Raw genomic sequence first — 21690 nt, 5'->3', positions numbered from 1 at the left:
TTTAAGAAATCTAGGATAAGTAACCTTAATTATGTTAAAGGGTCAAATATGTGTGTAAGCACCTTCAAAGTAATGAGTACAATTCAAGAAACAAAGCTAAAAACTAAACTTCACAAGACTCATACCTATGCCTAAAGAAGTCTGTGGTGAAATACACATATTGATATGGGTCACAATACATGATGGTTCACGGAATATGGTGTAACATAAGCGCTTTTTTTTTCTAGTTCAGCACTGTTCAAGACCAAAATCTAATAATGCCTTCACACTAAAAGTGATGTCTGGTTGGGCAAGAAGACAGTGCCGCAAGCAGGAGGGCTCTGATTGTTCAAATCTACATCCACTTTACAGTATGCGTGTTTCCTGTTTGGTGCTTTACTGGCTTATTTTGTTTGTATGACCACAATTGTGAAAAATGACTCGTGAAGATGGACCAGCTAGAAGAGTGTGGTGCACGAGAAGGCTGGGACCCCTTTCCTCCTGGATCCCCACTCCCTTTCGCCCTCATGTCCCTTGCCTTTTTCCACTTCCTCACCGCCTCAACCGTATCTAGACCCACAGCTAGTTCTTGATTGTCCCTCTTGTGTTGTTTAGTGGAATAACAGCGCACACCATGCTTCAAAATTGGGCCTAAATCAAAAAATAAATGTGTCATACCTGCGACAAGCTCACTGTGACACACTGTTGTGGGAGTATAACCAGCTCTAAAGGAGTGCCCTGTTTCTACTGAGCGAGTTTTATGGAATCCCCCTCAGATGACTTTGCATAGCTTAGTTCATTCTAGTTCACTGATAGGCCTAGGCTGTTTGGCCTGTCTTGTTTTGACTGTGGAATATTGGTGAGATTCCTTTGTTTTTAATTTTATTTAATCAGTGATTCTTTTTTTATGGTTATTGTTATTAGTTATTTCTGGTGAACCATTTTAATTACCTTTGGTTTTTCAAACCTTTGTTAATTTTTCATGTGGTTTTAGAAAGGTACTACTTAAACTTTATTTGTTGGCTGTTTTCTTTGGTTTTAAGTGATTATTGATTTTGTTTAAAATTGCTCCAATTTTTCCATATGTGTAAGCTTAAATGAACTAAACGCTTTATTTTTTTCAACTATCCCACATCTGGTTTAATGCCACTCTGTCTCTTCCTGGCTGACCTAGGTTGATACAATTGACCTTTGAGCTTTAGCTTTGCTAAAAAACCTCTACAGCATTCTTGTTACATTTTATATTTGAATACTATTCGTGGTTTCTCTTATTTACAGGTGGAAGTAGAGATACTAACCCCTTAACACCCATTGTTGCAAATATGCAGCAAACCCTATGTATTACCAAGATAGCCTGTCCATTCCCAGTGCCAGTTATTACACATTCAGTGAACAGGCACATTTGGCAAATTCTTGTTTTTGTTACAACTGGTCCCTTATGGTATATGTAATACATACACTACACACACACACACACAGCTAAAATCACAACAGACATATTTCTTGAAGGTCGCAGCAGGTTCACTGCTATCTGACGATCAATAAAAGGAGAAAAATTTCAATAAATTTCTCAGAAACTTTGTTAAATCTATTCTAAAAAATACTTGATAAAGTGTAGCAGTCAAGGTTTCTACACATTAATAATCTGGGATGCTCTGTCTGGGGAAAGAAGGAACATTAAGCAGAATCTTCTGAAATTATTGCAAGAAGCGACACCTAGTGTCTGCGTACCAAAGTCTGTTTTTAGAATTTCACGGTTAAAAATTAGATAGCAATAGAGAGCGGAAAAAAATTAATTGTCATGTATTTACAAATGCACAAATAACATAAAAAATTAGCCTGCAGTCAAGGTTGGCTGAAAGTTGCAAAATGTTAAAAAAGAAAAAAAGGCAAATAACTACATTTTTTATTTTACTTAAAATGCACATTATCATTAAACATGCAAAAAGCATAATGCACCCTTTAAAATCTGAACAAAACATTTGTAATACGTGCTATAACCTTTAGTCTAGAAGTAACATTATATAAACATGTGAACCGTTATTTACATGAGTTAGAATGCTAATATTACTGAGGTTTGTGGATATTTAGGATTCCTATTTACAGAGCATGCCAATTAGCAGCTGATTTTCAAGAGCCAAAACACACAGCTTGCAGGTGCAATTATCAAAGCTGTGCCACTAATAAACCCACCTGGGTTCCCTTTAGATGGACACTGTACAAAACTAAAACAGGAAGAACAGTACCTCATTTTAACTAGATAACAGTTACCAGAGGTGAAGGCCTTCTTGACGGTTTTGACAGCAAGATATCACTTGGCACATTTTAGTAATAAGCCTCACAAGTTTAAGCGTAGGACAGTACTCTACAATCTTTTCTGCTCACACATTATTCTTAAAACACAGGTCTACACCTTACAAACACACAAGCACACACACACTTCAACATGCCACTTTCTTCAAACCTACCACCCAATTAAGGCTGGTCCTTGCAACTTCGGCTCCAGAGAGGACTGCATTCCTCATTTCCTTAAGACAGTCCAATACATTAGTTGTATTTTACAGGTATTTGTTAACTGTAGTGCCATATTTTTAGGGCGAACACCTGCATGTTTGACATCTTGTGCAGTTTGATACTGTTTCACTATAATGACTAAAGAAGTAGGGGAGGTTCTTGCTTGATGTAACATGATATCAAATCAAACCATACAGAGCTTTTGAAATACATTGTTAATCATATATTCTTCTCATGCAGTCACATTCAACATTTTAAAGCTGTAACTTAGTTTCATGGTCAGCCATTAAAACAATTTGGCCTAATAACTTGATAAAGCCATATATTCCAGTATTTAAAATCATTGGAACATAGCATGATAGTGTACCAGTGGACATTGACAAAAAATGTGAACATCCTTTTTTATGCAAGTCCTCAAGCTGCACTAACTGGCTACATTTACATATTAACTGTTTACTGAACCCTTGTTAAAGTAAATAAGGTGTTACCAAGGAGATGCAACATGTTTCAGAGCGATCCAGTAGGTGTGTGTGTTGGGGGTGGCGGGGGGTGAGGGGTGTTTATAGGTTTGAAGAAGGAGAGAGGAGAATGTTTTAATTCACACATGGTGAAGCACGACATTGTTGTTCTAGCCTGTGCCTGCTGGTACATGAGCATGTGGACAAGGATGGGTAATCAGAGCTGCTTTGGAACTTTACAAGAAGTCATTAACAGTCAGGACTATTGTGCAGACACCATGATTTCAAAGGTGCTTCACAACAGCTTGTGCGGCGAGGGCTGATTGAACCAGAGCACTTGAAAGGGAGAGAGAGACATCAGGTTCACAGCATCCTGTCGCGGCCCATCTGCCTCTCTCTCTGCTACTACCGTCACTCTCCTTTGTGAGGAGGAAGGGTTTGAACATCAAAGTGCAACCATGCTACCTTGGAGACAGAAACAATTAGTAAGTGATCTAGTAGAAGGTGGGGTCGGGGAGAATCCGAGCCATGATCATTACAAATATCAGAGTAACATAGATACGTATCTTTAAAGACCAAGGATAATTTTGGATGCCAAGCACTGAATCCTTCTGAGAAACATTACATTAGGTTATGTAGGAATGTCACCAATAGCAGTTTCAATGGTTAAAACGATTAAAATATCAAGGAAGAAGGTGCTGGGTTTGATCCCCAGCCCATGGTCTTTCTGCATTGAGTTTGAATATACTTCCAATGCACTAGTGCAGGGGTCTTCAACGTTTTCCAGGCAAAGGACCCGCAAACTGATGGTGAGATGGAGCGGGGACCCCCTAATTATTTATATTGTATGAAATATTATATCAAACTGGTCCTACAGTCACTCTATTACAGATGGAGTAATGCAACACAAGTAATTTCTCCCTGGGATTATTAAAGTATTTATGATTCCTCGTTGATGCGACAGGTGTTGTGAATGAAACCATGGCCAGCTTGAAAGAGCTCCTGTGTGTCGCTGAATGAGTGAATTGTCATTGATGACTGAAAGACATCTTCTGCCTCTATTTATCTGTTTAATGTGTGCTTAAAGACATTTCAATTAGTGGAAAAAATTACAGGGGGACAGTAAAAACAAAGTCTTATCGAACAAAACTTTCGCGACCCTTTTGCAGTACCTTCGTGAACCATACTCAGAGGCCATAGGAGTTAAAACAGGGCCAAAAAGTATTTAGTCAGCCAAGGATTGTGCAAGTTCTCCTAATTAGAATAATGAGAGAGGCCTGTAATTTTCCTCATATGTACACTTCAACTATGAAAGACGGAAAAAAAAATCCAGGAAATTGCATTGTAGGATTTTTAAAGAATTTATTTGTAGAATAAGTATTTGGTCAATAAACTAAAGTTCAACTCAATACTTTGTAACATAACCTTTGTTGGCAAGGACAGAGGTCAAACATTTCCTTTAAGTCTTCACCAGGTTTGCACACACTGTAGCTGGTATTTTGGCCAATTCCTCCATGCAGATCTCCTCTAGTGCAGTTACGTTTTGGGGGTATCACTGGGCAACACAGACTTTCAACTCTCACCACAATTCTTCTATGGAGTTGAGGTCTGCAGACAGGCTTGAAATGCTTTTTACGTAGTCACTCATTCGTTGCCTGGGTGATGTGTTTGGGATCATTGTCATGCTGGAAAATCCAGCAACATTTGATCTTCAAGGCTCTGTCTAATGGAACAAGGTTTTGGCTTAAGATACAATGATACATGGCCCCGTTCATTCTTCCCTCAACAAGGATCAGTTTTCCTGTCCCCTTTGCAGAAAAAACAGCCCCAGAGCATTATGTTTCCTCCCCCATGCTTCACAGTACATACAGTATGGTGTTCTTGGGATGCAACTCTTCATTCTTCTTCCTCCAAACAAGACGAGTTGGGTTTTTACCAAAAAGTTCTATTTTGGTTTCATCTGACCACATCCTCCAAATCCTTTTTGGGATCATCCATATGCTCTGTGGCAAACTTCAGGCGGACCTGGACATGTAATGGACAAATTTGGTTGCTCACCTTGCTTTGAAACAACTTCCTTTACTGGTCCAGACAAAGCACTAAGTAGAAGATACCTGACTCAATCTAATATGCAGCACTTTTCGTTTTATGTTGATCATGCAATGTGCCCATACCAAGTGTGAAATAGATGCCAAATTTCCCTTGTAGCCTAGAGTGGTATCACAGGGACTTGACGGCGAAGGTGCCACAGACACTATTTCATTTTTTATAGATATTTGGATGTCATCACAGAATGTGTGTTAAAGAAAGCATTTTACAGTCTTTTGAAAATACTGTAAAATACTGTGATTTTTTCAGTTTGTGCTCTTTTAGAAGTGAAACTGCCATTTGTTATGTACTGTTTTTATTTTGGATTTTTCTAGCTGTGTTGCAGCCACTCCTATTATGATATGGACCCTTCACGTATAACCCCAGGCTCACACCGACTCCGGTCTTACCGTTGCGGTGCGGTGGGTGCGGCGCCGCAGTGATTCCAAGTCATTAAACAGACGTAAACCTCTCTCACCGGCTGCTGAGCTGTCCAGCTGCGGTTACCGAGACACTCCGGCGCTGCAGAAAATTCCGCAAGAAAGCTATCCTTGCGGCGTGCCGGAGCCCTCCGCAACAAGCTCTCGCAAATATCCTTATTTGGGCCGTGTTATCGCGTGAAGTTACATGAACTCAAGTGAACTTCTGTTCTCGCAAGTTAAATCTCCGGACCTGTTGCCAGGGCCGCAGAGCCGCACCGCACCGTAGTCAAAAGGGCGGTGTGAGAGGGGGTGTGCGGGAGTTGCGGTCTCCGTCGGCTCGGTAACCGCACCGGAGCCAGTGTGAGCAAGGGGTAAGAAACCCTCTTTTTTTTTTTTTGTTGTCTTTACAAAAATAATGAATCACTTTCATTTGAAGCTCTGTGTGCTCTGTTAATCCAGGCTTCATACAAAGTTACCTGTTATACATACAAAATGGGGCCATTGTTTCCATTTTTTTTTTAGTTTTACGACTTATGAGGAATAAAGACAGTTATTACTAAATTATTTATTTATTGAAAATTTTTATAAACCCAATGGTGCTCTAAAGTTGCACATGAAATGTCTCATATTGCACATTGTAACAGGGAATGATACATGATAAGGCTGTAATATTATAGGCCAAAAACTATTCCTAAAGCTGAAGACTGCATTGATTCTCACCTGCGAACCAAAGACTGTTGTAAAATGTTTTATGAATTCTGGATTTACAATGAAAAAAAAAACAATCCATTAATTAAATAAAAGTCCAGAAGACATCAGTGCAACAAGGTTATGTAATTAAAAATAATTTATTATTAATGACCTCAATTGTGGTTTTATTGGTAGTTACTGTCTCTGTAAAGTGCCTTGTGATGACATGTGTTGTGAATTGGTGCTATATAAATAAACTGAATTGAAACTTGCTAAATGTTTCTCAATTGCTTGGTGGGCTCAAAATATAAATCACATTCAACATATAAGCTGATTTTATCCTAATTCTTGTTAAAGCAAATTGTTTTTTGTTTTTTTTTTGAGAGCACAATTGAATAAACAGCTTCATTTTTGCTCTTGCTTTACTTGACCTCTATGCAAAGGACTAGATGATATTGACCTAATTTGTGTTTATTTTTTCAACCCCTTTAACTGGCAGGGTCACAGATGACAAATGTATTACAACGTTGCAGCTAAATCAACTGAAACTTCATTCATAATTAAGTGCATACTGGGTTAAAAGTAGGTGGGGTTGCTTAGCTGGCAAGCAAAGGTATTTCAAGGGTCTAGAGCTGTGAAACAGCTCAAGGGTATTCTATAAGAGGCACCTTCTCATGAGATTTAATCTGAACTCAAGCAGGCTATTTTGGAGAAATTGTTGGACACAACTGCCAATGAAACAATGTTTTTCCAAGTCAGATGTGTTGTGAATCATTTATCCCACTTGCTATTCTATAAGTACACTGTTATGTGAGGCAGCATTAACTAAAGGCAAACATCAAACTTCAAATTTGTATAGTTTGAACATTCTGTACTTCTTTTAATCTTTTGTCACATTAAAGTTGATAAATTAAGAACTGGCAGCACAGTTAAAAGAAATGTAGGATAGTACAGTGTAAACATGTTTCATAGTGAACATAAAAGTCATATTTGTTCCAAGTGTAAAAATATGCATAAAAATGTTATGAAAATCTAAAGTTGCAGACAGTCAAATAGTACCACCTACTTTGCATTCAGCATAAATGCTATAATCAACGTTATTATTAAAACCTTCCTTTTGGACCACCTGAAGGTGAACTTTTCTGGAAGTTCCTGTATGTGCAGAAGTCTGGAGCAAAATCGGTCTAACAAAGCATACATCAAGATTTGAATTCACAAAATGAGATCCGCAAGCATACAACAACATGTAGAAGATGGAAAGACGTGCCATTTGGCTGCATTTTAATGCCGTAAGTAACAATGGCAAGCTGTATGGCAGAGATGGCAAAAGTATTCACTTTCCGTACTTGGGTAAAAGTACAGATACTTGTGTTAAAAAATACTCTAGTAAAAGTGGAAGTACTGATTAAACTTCTTTACTCAAGTAAAAGTAACAAAGTACAGGCTTGTAAATTTACTTAAAGTATAAAAGTAAAAGTAGAAACCACTTTTTCATGCCGTTGCCTACATTTTAAATGGATGTCTGCCAATAGGACTAGATCTCCGTTGTGTTCATTTTCAATCATCTCGTCGTCCATACTACTATGCTAACGCCACCGCCACCAAGCTGCAATGATTTGCCGCAAATGAATACCGCTGAATATGTCGATTCATCTTGTAGTGGTGCGTCAAATGCAACGTAGATTCCCATCCAATTAGATTGAATTTGGTATTGATGACGTGAAAAATAATAACGGTAACTCCATTGAAATGATTCAAAACTAAAGTAACGAGCCAATTTTTGTAAAATGTAAGGAGTAGAAAGTACAGATATTTGTGTAAAAATGTAAGGAGTAGAAGTAAAAAGTCGCCATAAAAATAAGTAGTAAAGTAAAGTAAAAATATCAAAAAAATCTACTTGAGTACAGTAACGAAGTATTTGGACTTCGTTACTTCCCATCTCTGCTGTATGGTTTGTAAAAAGCTGATTAAAGGAAGTGGAATCACACCAAATTTATATAAGCACATGAAAAACCATGAGCAAGAAAACGTCAAGCTACAGAAACCGAGGGAGGAGATGAAACTTCGCTCATTGCTCCGAAAGACCCTCGATCCTTCTTACAGAGGTCACTGACAGACACATTTCAGACCTCCAAGGAATATCCAGGTAGATAAGATTGATCACCATCATATTAACGTTCAAAGTAGATGTCACAGTATGTGTCATATGTTACTGGAGCCCACTCGGAAAGTGTAAGTAAGACCTTGAAAGAATCCAGTACATTTATCCGATTAAAACGTGTCATCTAAGAGGGGTAAGATTAGCTAATCCTTTATTTATCCCACATTGAAATGTGGGACAATTGAAATGTATGGAATTAAAGCAACAGGCAAGTGCACACAATACAAACAAAATGACTCAAGGATTGAAAGATGTATGGTATAAGAGGAGGATTAGGAAAAAAAACACTATCAACATAACATTATTAGTACTATCATTATTGAATTTTAATAAAATAAAAATCACAGAAACACTGAAAGGTCAACAGTTCCATGATACATCAAGCTTAAATGTTAAAAAGTATTGGTATCATATCAGTATCCTTGATACTGACCGTATATTTACTTGGTATCATATCTATTAAAAATTCCAGTTATCGCCAACCTCTACTGGCCGTCTCTCTCTCTCTCCCAGTCTGAAAAGCAGCAGCACTGTTGTTTTTTTTTTGTCTAGTTAAGAGCTCAGCTTTTACTTCCTCTGAAAATGTCTTAAGTTCAATCTCATTTTCTTCCAAGTCATTCTATTGAAAAAGTTACTCCTTTCAGTTTCATGTACGGCTTTAAAAAATGTAAGTTATTACTTAAATTTTTTTTCCCCAATTGAGTCACTAAATCAAGCTTGTTCAAATCTTAAGGCTGGATAAGCGCATGGTTGGAATTTGAGAAACTGTTAAAACATTTGTAAGTGTAAAGGTACATATTTAAGCTTTGTGTGGTACATATTTTTGAATTGAGATATATCCTTACTAATCCTATTTGGCACCATAGGATCTCCTTTTATAAATACAAATCTTGTTGTATGCTTTGTGAATCTTTTCGAGCAGTGTTGCCAAAATAGCACTTTTTGTCTTCAAATCTAGCACCTTTCAGATCCCCCCTAGCACCTTTATTTAAAAAAAAAGCACCAAATATAGCAACTTCTTTTCTGTGTTAATGGAGACTTTGTTGACATAAAAGCACCGAACTCTGTTCTCCTGTGTGAGATGATTAAGCCTGCCTCCCTCTCTTTCACTGTCCGCTGACATACAGAGCAGGCTGCCTGCGCTGCAGCAGAGAGTAAACCTTTCCACTTCGAATCCAGATTGCAAATGAAATGTGCATATGCTACTAATCCCTCCATAGAACACAGTTGTTTTATGTGAGACAGTTGTCTCACATAAAATAACTGCGTTTTCCATTAACAGTCTCATTTTATCCCCTTCTGCTATACGCCAGTCACCATGTGTCTTTGCACTGCTGATACTTTCTTCTTTGTGTGTTCTTTTTTTTTTTTTTGCTAGATGGCAACTAACAACAGCTAAATGCCATGGAGCTTGGAACTAAATGGCTGAAATATATGTATTTTTCTTTAATGACTTTAATTTAAACTTCTCTATAAAACTCATACAATTCCCAAGTTTCTTCCTCCCTGCTATATTTCTCTGCACTGCTTTGACAGAAAAAAAAACAAAGCAAAAAACAAAGCAAAAAAAAAAAAGGAAAGCAATTTTTTTAGATAAACTAACAACATCAATACAATACTTTATTAAAAGTTTTGATGATAATATTTAAGATTAAACTTTTTTACATTTTAAACAAAAGGACCTTCTGTTTATATACATATTTAGAATCTAAAAATTTTGTTTCACAAACGACCATGCTGGTTGCTTTTCATACGTGAGAACATGGATTTTGGATTATATACCGGATATAAAAGGAAGTCACTAAAGGAAACTAAAATACAAATGTTACCTCACTTTTTCATTTTCATCCAAAATCTGGCTGTAAAATTTTGGAACAGCTGAAGGCTTTTAACTAGTGTTTGTTGACATTCAAATTGTGTTGAAATAATTACTTCAGCGTGAAGATAACAAATGCATGGACTAGTTTCTCAGAATCACCCCTGGGCAAGATATTTCTACTTTTTGCAATATTCCAGAGATGGAATAATATGGGATAAGCTCTCATAAAAAAATAACAAAGTTATTTATTCAATTATCTAAGACCAATAATGCTATCCAAATGAATTGACTGACTAATCAGCTTTCTTTTTTAATTACTCTGGTCTGAAGTCGATATCCTCTTTTTTGTGCAAGGATCAAACAAGATTTGATCCTTGCACTGGATTGCAGGCTGGCTGCGGTTCATGGAGTCTGAGGTGAAATGGTAAAATCCTGGTAAAAGTTGTAGGCTAGGATCTGGTAAAATGGACCAGGATTTTGTTTATGTGGATTCATCATTGGAGGGCATCTGCAAAAACTGTGAATAAAAAAATAAAAAATCAGCAGCCTGACCCAAACCATCCATTTCCATCCGAAATCTGGCTCCCATGTGTGGCACTCAGGCCGTATCTACTTAACTTCTCCTGGATGTTACGTAAACATTCCTATGCCCCCTCCCTTCCCTGAGGACATGTGTCAACCTGCTTTCTGTGCAGCCGGTTGAAAAACATCACATAGTACTATCAAGGACAATGGCCCAGGCAACAGTACTTCAAGGACTTAGTTTGCACTCACCCACAATCACACACACTTGCATGCCCACACATAAACATATACATTTCTCATACTATCGTACCGCTCCCCTCGCAAGATGTTGTTTTGTGTCTGTGTTGTTTCTTTGTGCTGAGGTTTTTTCAATTGCAGAATGTACCCTTCTAAGGATAAAGTTTGAAAAATGGTTTATTGTCTCATCCTACCAATTATGATCCTTTTTTTTTTTTTTCCAGAAGTGTAAGGGCAGCACCTTCGTTGGCAGCAAAGTCTCCGACATTTATGTCTGTGTTTTGTCTTTTTTTTCGAGGGGCTGTACTGAAACTGAAATTTTGCCCTTTTGGAGTGCCGCTCAAGTCTGGGTGACAAAGACTCCATTCCTTTCCACATGTAGAGTGACATTTTCTGTCCACTTTCCTAGCATTATGTTTTAAAGTACGCAGCTCTAAATTAAACCATGCATGCCTGATTATTCATAGAATTCTTCTTTTTTTTAAGAGCTACATTGTTGAAAGTAGTGTGCAGAGAACCAGTATTCCCATCAATAAAATTATCAATTTTTTAAGGAGAACAAATTAGATGGTCGCCAAGATCTAATGTTCAAATAACCACATTTGTTTACTTTTTTCTAACTTGAAGTCATGTTCTTTCTGACAGGATTTTTTTATGATTTACTCCTTTAGGATTTTTTTAAGTTGGTATTGGCTATATGTAAGACTTTTTGGATAGGGTAACAATACTGTAGGTGAGCTGCAGGGAGGTGTATTTCATTACGACTCCAATTCCAGGTTTGGAGAACTAATAAAATTGGTGATATTCCTATATAAAAGACCCGCTACATCCAAATTGTAACTAAACTCTTTTGTGTCCTTTTGCTGCAGTTTCAAGTAGGAAATGATGATGCCTGTTCTGGACCCCAGCAAACATCTGATTATGTCCCATGATATTTCTAATGTGATGTTTCTGAATATGGAGCTGCCAATTACCTGGGTTGACTTCTCAGCTGATGTGTTGTGTTGTTGGCGACCAGTTGGCAGGGATCTAAGACAATACTTTCCATATACTTTCACCCAGCCATCTCAAGATGATGGCTGTTCAGGAACTGTTGGTAGGCCGGTATAAGGTCATGTCCCTGGTTTTAGTGGCTCAGAGCTGTTGAATACTTGGCTAACCCTTACCCTAATTTAGCCCTAGGACTTTTCATTATCTTTTCTTACCTCCGCTGCACCAGTCAAAACCAGTCAGCAGCTGCCTTTCCCCACCACTGGTGCTCTGTGGCCGGCTAGATACAAGGAAGTACTGCCGAATCTGCTAGTCATCCAGATGCAGCTGTAGAAGAAACCAGTGGACAACTTTTTCAGTGCTTTCTAGGCTTTTCCACCAAAAAAATTGTCTTCCAAATCTAATTCACCTATACTTTTATTGTGAAGTTTCGGTAGCAAGATTTTGGCAGGAAAATCTATAGGGCTGCCAGGGGCAACAGCACATCCCAACTGAAGGATCTGGGAGGTTTATAAACTATTAAATATTCGGAAACAATCTTCCACCCACTCAGTGGTGGGCGGTCAGGGCCTTCAAAGTCTTCACTGCTGGCCTAAAATCAATCAAAAAAAGTAACCTACTAACGGTACTAATTCATTCCAAACAATCCTTTCTGTTATTTTTGTTACCTTTATTTTGGCTGCGCTGCTTCCATTACATTTATGTGGTTACTATATTTTTTGTCCAATCAGATTTTAGCATTAGTGCCTTGCTATGTCAATGAAATCAGCCCACAAATCAGCCCAGAGCATTTAGAATCAGCAGTGATGCTGATATCACTTTAACAATATAAATGAGGAACGTTTTCTTTAACCAATCAGATTATAGATTTGCCCCAGGGTGGCCTGCTAGTGTAACCCCCAGTTGTATGAGGGTGTTTGTAGACCAGACATAGCTTCTTCCCAAAACAAGCTAGATTCTTTTTTAAGGTTTATTCATAACATGTTACTGTTAAGCAAAGTGTCTGTAATTTATTTTGACTCTGACTACTTTCCATTGTTGTAAGTAAGGGGAAACGAATGCTGCTCAGGCAGAATGGGGCTGAATACTGTGTCATAAGGGCTGGATGATATACTGTTCTCTATTTGCAAAGATAAATGAAGTGCCGACTAAGTGAAATCCATCGATCTCTGTTTATTTAACTGGGGTGAACAGTTGAATACTTTTTTTCCCGCTACAATGCTCTATTTTATCTGTTAATTGGATGCATATTGAATCTGAATGGATCCTAGTACTGTAAATGTTTGGAAGCTGTGGTTATAGAGTAAAGAATTGTAGTTGTCTTAACAGGGCTTTTTAAATAATCTCTGTATTCACCGTCACATTAAAATTCCTTTCAGTTATACCTGCACTAAAATTTCATATTTATATACTATTGGGGGTTTCTGGTAATTTAAACCACTTATAATATTATATTATATTATATGATATTATATTATATTAAACCCTCAACACCCATTGTTGCAAATATGCAAGAAACCCTTGGTATTACCAAGATAGCATGTGCATTCCCTAAGTGCCAGTTAGATGCCAAAGAGTTAAGAAGTAGATTAAGATGAGGGGTGCTCACTGAAGGCTAAATACTAGATGCACGGCCTGCTAGTGCACCCACTAAATAAGGTAAACTTGCCCACTGTCATAATCACACCAGCACAGGAATGCCATACTATGTTATGCAATAACTTTATATTCAGAAACGGGTGCAGCACTAATGTCTAAATGGATAGTGACGTCATTGACCGAAATGAAAAATTATTACCGGATTGTAATAAAAAAAAAAACAAAGGAGCAAAAACAACAATTTTAACTGCACAAACCTAAACTAATAAAGCTTTATTATTTAGTTTACGGTATTTGCAATTTTTTCATGTTGGTGGGGTGTAAGTTTCACTCAGCTCAAGCTCCTCCTATTTCATAGATGTCATGAATTTATGGTGAAAACAATTTATCTTACATGCACAGCATTGAACTCTCCGTGGACAACACATTCGCTGGGAATGCCTCGTAACATAATTAAAATTTATTGAATATGCAAATCGAGAAGAGTTTTTTTTTTTCCCCCCACTGTTTCTTAATTCATTTTTAGGCAAGGTGTCTATTGTGTTCCAAAGAGGTGGGGTACAATAGCACCTCATCCATGCTGAGAGGCTCTCAATATGGATCAATCTTCAATGCCCTGTGAGCATGAAATTTTAAATGCCAGAGAAATATTGTCAATCAAAACCAAAAATGAATAGAAAACACTTATTTCTAATTAAAAATAAATCAAATCTCACATACTGCACATCACTGTTAAAGTTGCACAAACATGTATAGTCCATTAAAGTACATGCAACCATCACAGATTATTTTTGCTATGATTATGCACTGGGCCAGTACATGATTTACTGTGCAAATGAAGAGCCGAGAAACTAACCATTTGTTGAAGCAATTGACTCAATAAGTGCAATGCCTTATGAGGTCTAATCAAACTGTCATTAGTTGATGCAATAAAAAGTCTTTTTTAATGAAAAATTCAGAATGAATTACATTATTCTTGAATGATTTAATCAGTAAGTTGGGATAGGGACAGGAAGCAAACAAAAGGGAAATTCCATTAAGGACGGATGAAAAACCTATTTCTTAAATACTAGAAGGGAGATAGAGCTAAAGGGCAATGCATACAGGTGGGGCAATCAGGATAGAAGTGCACATAGCCTAGAAGGATCAACATAAAAACTTAGGGAGACAGAGAATACTGACTAGAGTAAAGGTGCATTTACCTTAAACATGGTGTCTGCGAGCGGGGTGTAAATTTACATATTATCCGTATGTGGGGAAGGGCAGTGAAGCGGCCAGTTATGAATCCTATGCAGTGAGAGTGCTGACTGTTCATCAGCAGCACCACATGGAGACAGCGGAGTAGTGACCACTAAAGTTGAAAAATCTGAACTTTTCTGTGAAATCTTTTAGTGGAAACCAATCAGTGACTGGTTGCGGTTGTTAATTATGTCAAAAACATGCAGCAAAGAAAAAGCTTTTCTCTCTTGGGGTTGTGGGGTTTCATCATTGATGGACCGGTAGATAAGGAGGGAGACACAATTCTGAGTGGGATAGGAAGCCAGTGAAGTTAGTTGAGAATACTGTAGGGATTGTGTGGTCATGTCTGCAAACCCTCACCAGGACCCTAGCAGCGCTGGTTTTTGTATGTACTGCAGCTTCTGAAGGCTTTTCTCATGGATCCCAATGAGGAGCGCACTGCAGGAATCCAGCTTGGAGAAGAAAAAAGCGTGGAAATGTTTTTCCGCATTTGAGAGGAGAGAGTGTAGGATGAAGTTCGGCATTGTTTCTGAGGTCTTGTAGAGGTGTATGATGTGAGCCCCAAAGGTCAGATGAGAGTCCATTTTAACACTCAGTTTAGTGGCAGATGTTGAGAATAGAGAGTTTGTCCAAAAAAAGGTAATGCTGGGAATGTCAGATGGCTGAACCTGGTGTGGAGTGCCATCTAAGATATTTCCGTGTCAGTCTTAGACCTGTTTAGCTGAAGTTTAGTTTTTTAGCTTTCTTAAAGCTGTTTAGCTGAAGAAAGTTTAGCTTCATCTATGCCTTTACCTCCTCCAGGCAGGTGGTCAAAGTTGATGATGGCAGAGCAGCATAAGCAATGGAATGAAATCCCATGCTGGCATATGACATGGCTAAGGGGGAGAATGTACAGAATAAACAAGGTGGGACCAAGCACTGAGCCTCGAGGGACATTACAGGTGACGCTGTCAGCCGGGGATTTAGCCTTTCACAATGGGACATAATTCTTCCAGTGAGGCATGATGACAACCAGTCATAGACAGAATCAAAGATACCAATAGTGGAGTTTAAACAATGGAGGAGGATGGTGTGATCCACAGTGTTGAATGCTGCAGTAAATTCTAGAAGGATTAGAAGAGATGGGAAGCCAGCATCTGCTTTGTGACCCTGATCAGGGGGGTTTCTCTGCTGTGGCCCATGAAGAAACCTGACTGAAATTTTTTTAGCAGGTAATGCTGTTTTAGATGGTCCTGAAGGTCAGCGGCAACTACTTTTGCAGAACCTTTGAAAGGAACAGAAGGTTGGAGAGAGGCCTGTACTTGGCAAAGAATTCTCAGTCTAGAATACGTATTTTGACAAATGGCCAGTTGAGAGGAGTTTTTAGTGTGGATGGAACCTATTAAATCTGTTATATGTCTTCAGATAAGAAAGCCCCCTGAATCAGCCACCTCTTACACCTCACCTTGCATTCTTCCTACTGAGGACACTGGTGTTAAGCTCTGTGCTTTCAACTGGTATCTGCTAAATGCTCTCCTCCTTCCTCTTCTTTCCCAATACTCACTGCATTTTCAACAAAGCAGCCTTTCTCTGTAAACCACCCCCAGTCAAAAAATATTTAGTGGTAATATTATTTGCACTGATCTTCAGCCTTTCTCTTTGGTGGAGCAAAGAGGTTTCAAGTCTCTTCTTGTGTTTTCGGAGCCCAAGGATAAGATAGCATCAAGGCAGCATTTTTGTAGAACTGTGGCACCTGAGTTGTATGAGACAATGAGAGGGGAACTGGTCCAGTCTCTCAAGGCAGCTGACAGAGGTGTCATCCACCTCACTACTGATCTCTGAACCAGAAAAGGGCAGGGATGTTAAATGTTATTGTGCGGGACATTGAGCACACAGGAAACAACATTCTATTTCACCTGAAAGAAAACTTGAGATATTAGAATTAGTCTGTTGAACAACCTTTTAGAGTGAAGTTTCTTGAGTCAGATAATGCAGCCAACATGGCAAAGTATTTTAAGTCAATTTGGGAACATCTGTTGCATATCCCATATGCTTCACTTGGTAGTAATTAAGGCAGTGAACCAGGACAGGATTGTGACATCCATTCTGTCCAAAGACAAGAACATTAACAACAACAATAATATCCCCCTGCACGTTCTCATAACAGGTTTAAACAAGGTTGAAGTTTACGCACATGGTCATCACAGCATCACAGGGCTGTGCAGATTATGACACAGGAGTCTGACATAGGTAGAGCTCCAACAGTCATCTACCCAATTGAGTGGAGGTTGGCATTAGAAATGCTCATTATTCTGTCCTTTTGAGGAGGTCACAAAAGTCCTCTCAAAACACAGTGCCCGCATGTCTAAGTCTTCCCCCTACTGCATGGCTTTTGTTCAATCATTGGGTCACTCCATCCAGGGGCTTCTGCAGCTGGTGAGTCTTGGCTGATGATGATGATCATGATGCCACAGAGGGGCAGGACCAGATAGTGCAACTGAGTCCAGGGAAAATTCAGGAGCAGCAGCAAGATACATCACAGACAATCAGAGCAAAGAACTACAACTACAACTCCTAGATCCCAGAAACAAGGCCAGTTGTTTCCCAAACAGAGTTGATGTAGATGCACTGAAGAGGACACTATTTCATAGAATGGATCTATGAGACCCTATCATTGCACCTGCAAGAAACACAGAAGAGACACCTGCCTTCGGCAGCACTTCAGTCATGTCCTTCCTGCAGAAAAAAAAAAAAAATCAGCTACTTCAATGAGGACACGTGATTTGGGTGCACACCTGGCAGAAGGGGACATCAGCCTTACTGATGACCAAGTGAAATATTGGTCAGGTATGCTCCCATGCAGGCCCAATTTGACATGCTTTTCACTGCATCACCTCGGTTGCCCAATAGTGTTCAATCAGAACATGCTTTTAGCATGGCTTGAAGTGTGGTCAGTTAACAGAAAGCATTCCTAGACCCTACCCATGTAGAACAAGCGGTCTTTATTGGAGTGAAGGTAATCAGAAAAAAGTAATTTGAAAAAAGCATAAGCCTATTTGGTCAGTAGAAAAGCCTCTCTCACAGTCTTTCAGTCACATGCACACACCAGCAAATACATACATTAACACACCTTAACATAGTTTCTCTTTGTGTGCAAACAAAGCCAAGAATCTTTGTGGAAAAATAAAAAAGGGATCAGTTTGACTATTGAAAAAAATAAATGCAGTGCTGAGTATGATAGCTTGTTAATGCATACTTTGTATTTCAAAATTTCTTACTACATACCTTTTATTCATTCATGCTCTTAAAATATTTATTATAGGCCCCTTTCAGTTGGCAAACTTTGTGATGTATTTCTGTGGGCAACTTGGAGATTTTTATGTAAAAGACATAACTTTTTGGCTTTATGTGCAAAAAACCCATCATAAACTTGTATGTCTGAGTTCTGAGACTTGATCTATACCAAAATACTTTCAATATAATACAGCCCTCATTTGTGGACAATGTGCTTTCGATGTTTACATAAATTCTCCAATCCAACTGTGCCTGTTGAGTTCCAAGACAGTAAGGAGTTTTATAGATACAACTCTTAATTGCCTGAGGCAAGAAAACCTGAGTATATTCAACTCTTTAGCAAGAATTTCAAATTTGTGGTTGTACTGTACACCTGCATCAAGCACACCCTCTCAACATCTCAGCACTGGAGATAAACCTTCACTGACAACAATGCCTCATCAGTGGCAGCACCAATGGGGCTCACTTTTATTACCAGAGCTCCAATGTTTAATAAATTATGGCTTACCATCGCCCCTACCAGAAAATACTAGAATGGCCATGAGCATGATCTCTTTTCCCCACTTCCACCTTTTCTCATCGAATTCCAACAACCCCACATCACAACTGAGACAGCCACCCCTCCTATTACAAAACCTCAGCTCCCCCCTCCCCCGTCTTTAGAAAATATCCCTCATTTCTCTCTGTACAATAAATTACCAACAGTGTGAAAAGACAGATACAAAGAAGGGTGATTTAGCCCAAAGAGATGCTGAGCGATGACTCTCATTAGTCCAGTGTGGAGACCAAAGTCGAGATTTAACTGAGAGAAATTCCTGGCCATTAACACACTGGCAGTGGGTGTATTGATAGGGTTTTAATAAGATGCTACATTAATGGTTACAATGAGTGAGTGGGTTTATGCTAATGGGATAAGGCAGAGGAAGGAAGAGGTAGTCTCCTATGTGTTTTCTGTCAAGGCTCGCCGACCACTGCTGCCAGCTTTAACATATGCCTCTGCAGCTGACAACTCATGTAGCAGAAACCTTCTCCGAAGTCTGCACAGCAAATTCAGAAATAGAGGTTTTCTCCCCCTTTTTTTCTTTTAATAAATCAGTGATTACTAATTTAGCGATGGTGTCGTTGATAAATGGCACCAGAGGCACATCTCCTGTGAGACAAGAAGTCATTTCCTCTTATTAATCAGTTGGACTAATTTTCTCTATTCCATTTTTAACCCTACAGAGTCACTGCCTTTAGTTGCTCTAATTGAAATATTAGCAGCTAGTTAACTAAGTGAAGGAAATTTAATCAGGACCCTCCTTATCCCATCTCTGCCGTTCACTACTGTTGTCTTTTTCCCATGTGACATTTATCTTTCTAATAAAGACAAAAACTGAGAGCTCACTTTATACTGTCATTTTCTTATAGCTAAACTGACATCTCTATTGTGACATTAAATGTCAATGACGTTTTAGAAAAGAGGTGGATCATTCTTGGAAGACCTTTTTTGTTCTCTTTCTATTCACCCATCAATTGTAGAGAATTGGCACAAGTTAAGCATAAGGAATTAATTTAAATGATTTGGATTCAAAAGTAGTTTAGTTTAGTTTTAGATGAACGTAACAGAGGTTATTAAATCTCTTTAGTAGGAACAGCAAAACTGTCAAAGGAATTAGAATAATCTTTGTCTGATCATGTAACGATAATTTACTCTTTTGACTTCTCCCTGACATAAGGTTTGCAATTGTAGACAAACAACAATGCATCCCAATGGGTTGTTAGAACACACTTAGGCACTGTTAAACTTTTGTTTGTTACCAATAATGATGCTGCTTGTTTAGAGAGATACTTACAAGTAGTCAAATCAATAAACCAGTGTAATTGAGTGGGTCTAATAGGAACTGATCTTGTAGACCCGTTTACAACTACATCTGATACATGCATGACTTCAGTACAAGGTAGTTAAGCTGTAATATGGACTTAATTGGGGGTTCATTTCCACATGAGATACCAAGCCCTTTAAAAAAGTTAATTATTTTGCTCTCATAAATGGATACTTTAAATTGTTTTATATTATCTGTAATTCTTGGGTAATGGTGGGCCACTATCTGAGAGCTTGCTCAACAGCCACCAGCAAATAGGTGTACTTCTTTTTCATAATTAGGATATGTTCTTGCATCTTAGTACATGGCCTTCCATGCTTACAGTGGTGAAAATGTTTGCATTATGTGCTCTTCAAGTCAACAATTAAAAAACATTTAGAATTGTGTGATAGCACTCGGTCCTGGTGCTTTAAATCTGGAATGGTTTGAAAATTAACTGGGGTACTTGTTTCATGCTACGGTTCTAGCGTGGAATTTGTTAAGACCAAAGAAATTAAAATAAAGTGTTGGTTCCAAAGGTGAAGGGTTGTTTGGATGTGTAATCTTTCATGGCTGTCTGTTTCTTTGTTGAAAGTAGTTTAACATTTTTACAACAGAGAGACAAGGCCATACCTCATCTATGACAATAAAAAACATATGTTATAATTGTTACAAATTTCTTTATTTATTTCTGTTTGATTGATGACCCCTAAACTGTGACTGATAGTAGATCATCATACTAGGAAAATGCTTTCATTGAGTCTGAAAATTGTCTTTTCAAATTACTTACCAATCTCAAAAGACAATGGGAGATGGTGATCATGATGTTAATGTTTTTATTAATGTTAATGTTTTTATTTTTTTGTTGATATGCAGAGTGAGAATAAAACTTGAGTAAAAAGAAATTCTAAAAAGCCCCTGAATCACCACAAAATTGGATTTACTGACTTCATAATGTGGCTGTGATTTAATTAGCATGTCTTTCTGTGTTTTCCTATTATAGAACATGGTGTATTGATGTGCCACATCAATAACTGTTTAAGATAGCGCTCTCCATTTAGCTGACCCAATAATCAGGCACACTTTTTATTTACTGTCACAAAGTATGTGCTTTTTACAGTAAAGCATATGAAGAAAGTGGACAAAAATTGAGGCGAAGCAATCAGCTGATAAATCTTTCCTTTCCCTTTTTTCTCTCACTCTATCAGACGTGAAAGTCTGATAACCACCAGCACCTCACCACAACCCCCTTCTCTTGCCCTTCACATCTGTGTGTCTGCACAGCTGCGATAAGCAAATCAATATCCTGTCAGTTCTTATTTTTACTAGTCCAATTCTGCTCTCTGCACCTTCCACAAGGTGACAAACTCTTTCCTCCTGGTCTGGACAATCTCAGCTTCCTCTTTGTAGAATATTGTCTCTCAAGTGACATTGAAAGACACTTGATCACTAAAATGATGTCAGCATGCGGTCGTGATGCAGCCAAGTTAGGTCCTCAATGGGGCTCAAAATTTTCACTACATTCAGTTTATCATTTTAAATGAGTCTGTGATGGGTTGCCTTGTCTCATTCAATCTTCTGTGTCATTTTTCTTGAGTGACATTGTGCTGATGTTCTTTTTTACATAGTGACACACCTCAGATATACCGTTACAATATACTGCCAAACAGCTCTCACAGAATAGAGAAGCAGCTTCAGTCAAATATCAATACCAACAAACACATCATTAAGCATTTAAAATGTCCAAGCACACATAATTGTTTTAAAGTGTTTATGTAGCTTTGTAAATACTTACACTTATGGTTTTAATATAAAATATTAGCTTTAATAAACCAAAAAAAAAAAAAAAAAA

This window comes from Cyprinodon variegatus, unplaced genomic scaffold, assembly GCF_000732505.1.
Source record: "Cyprinodon variegatus isolate N-32 unplaced genomic scaffold, C_variegatus-1.0 Scaffold130, whole genome shotgun sequence".
NCBI lineage: Eukaryota > Metazoa > Chordata > Actinopteri > Cyprinodontiformes > Cyprinodontidae > Cyprinodon > Cyprinodon variegatus.
This window is presented reverse-complemented; position numbering follows the sequence as displayed.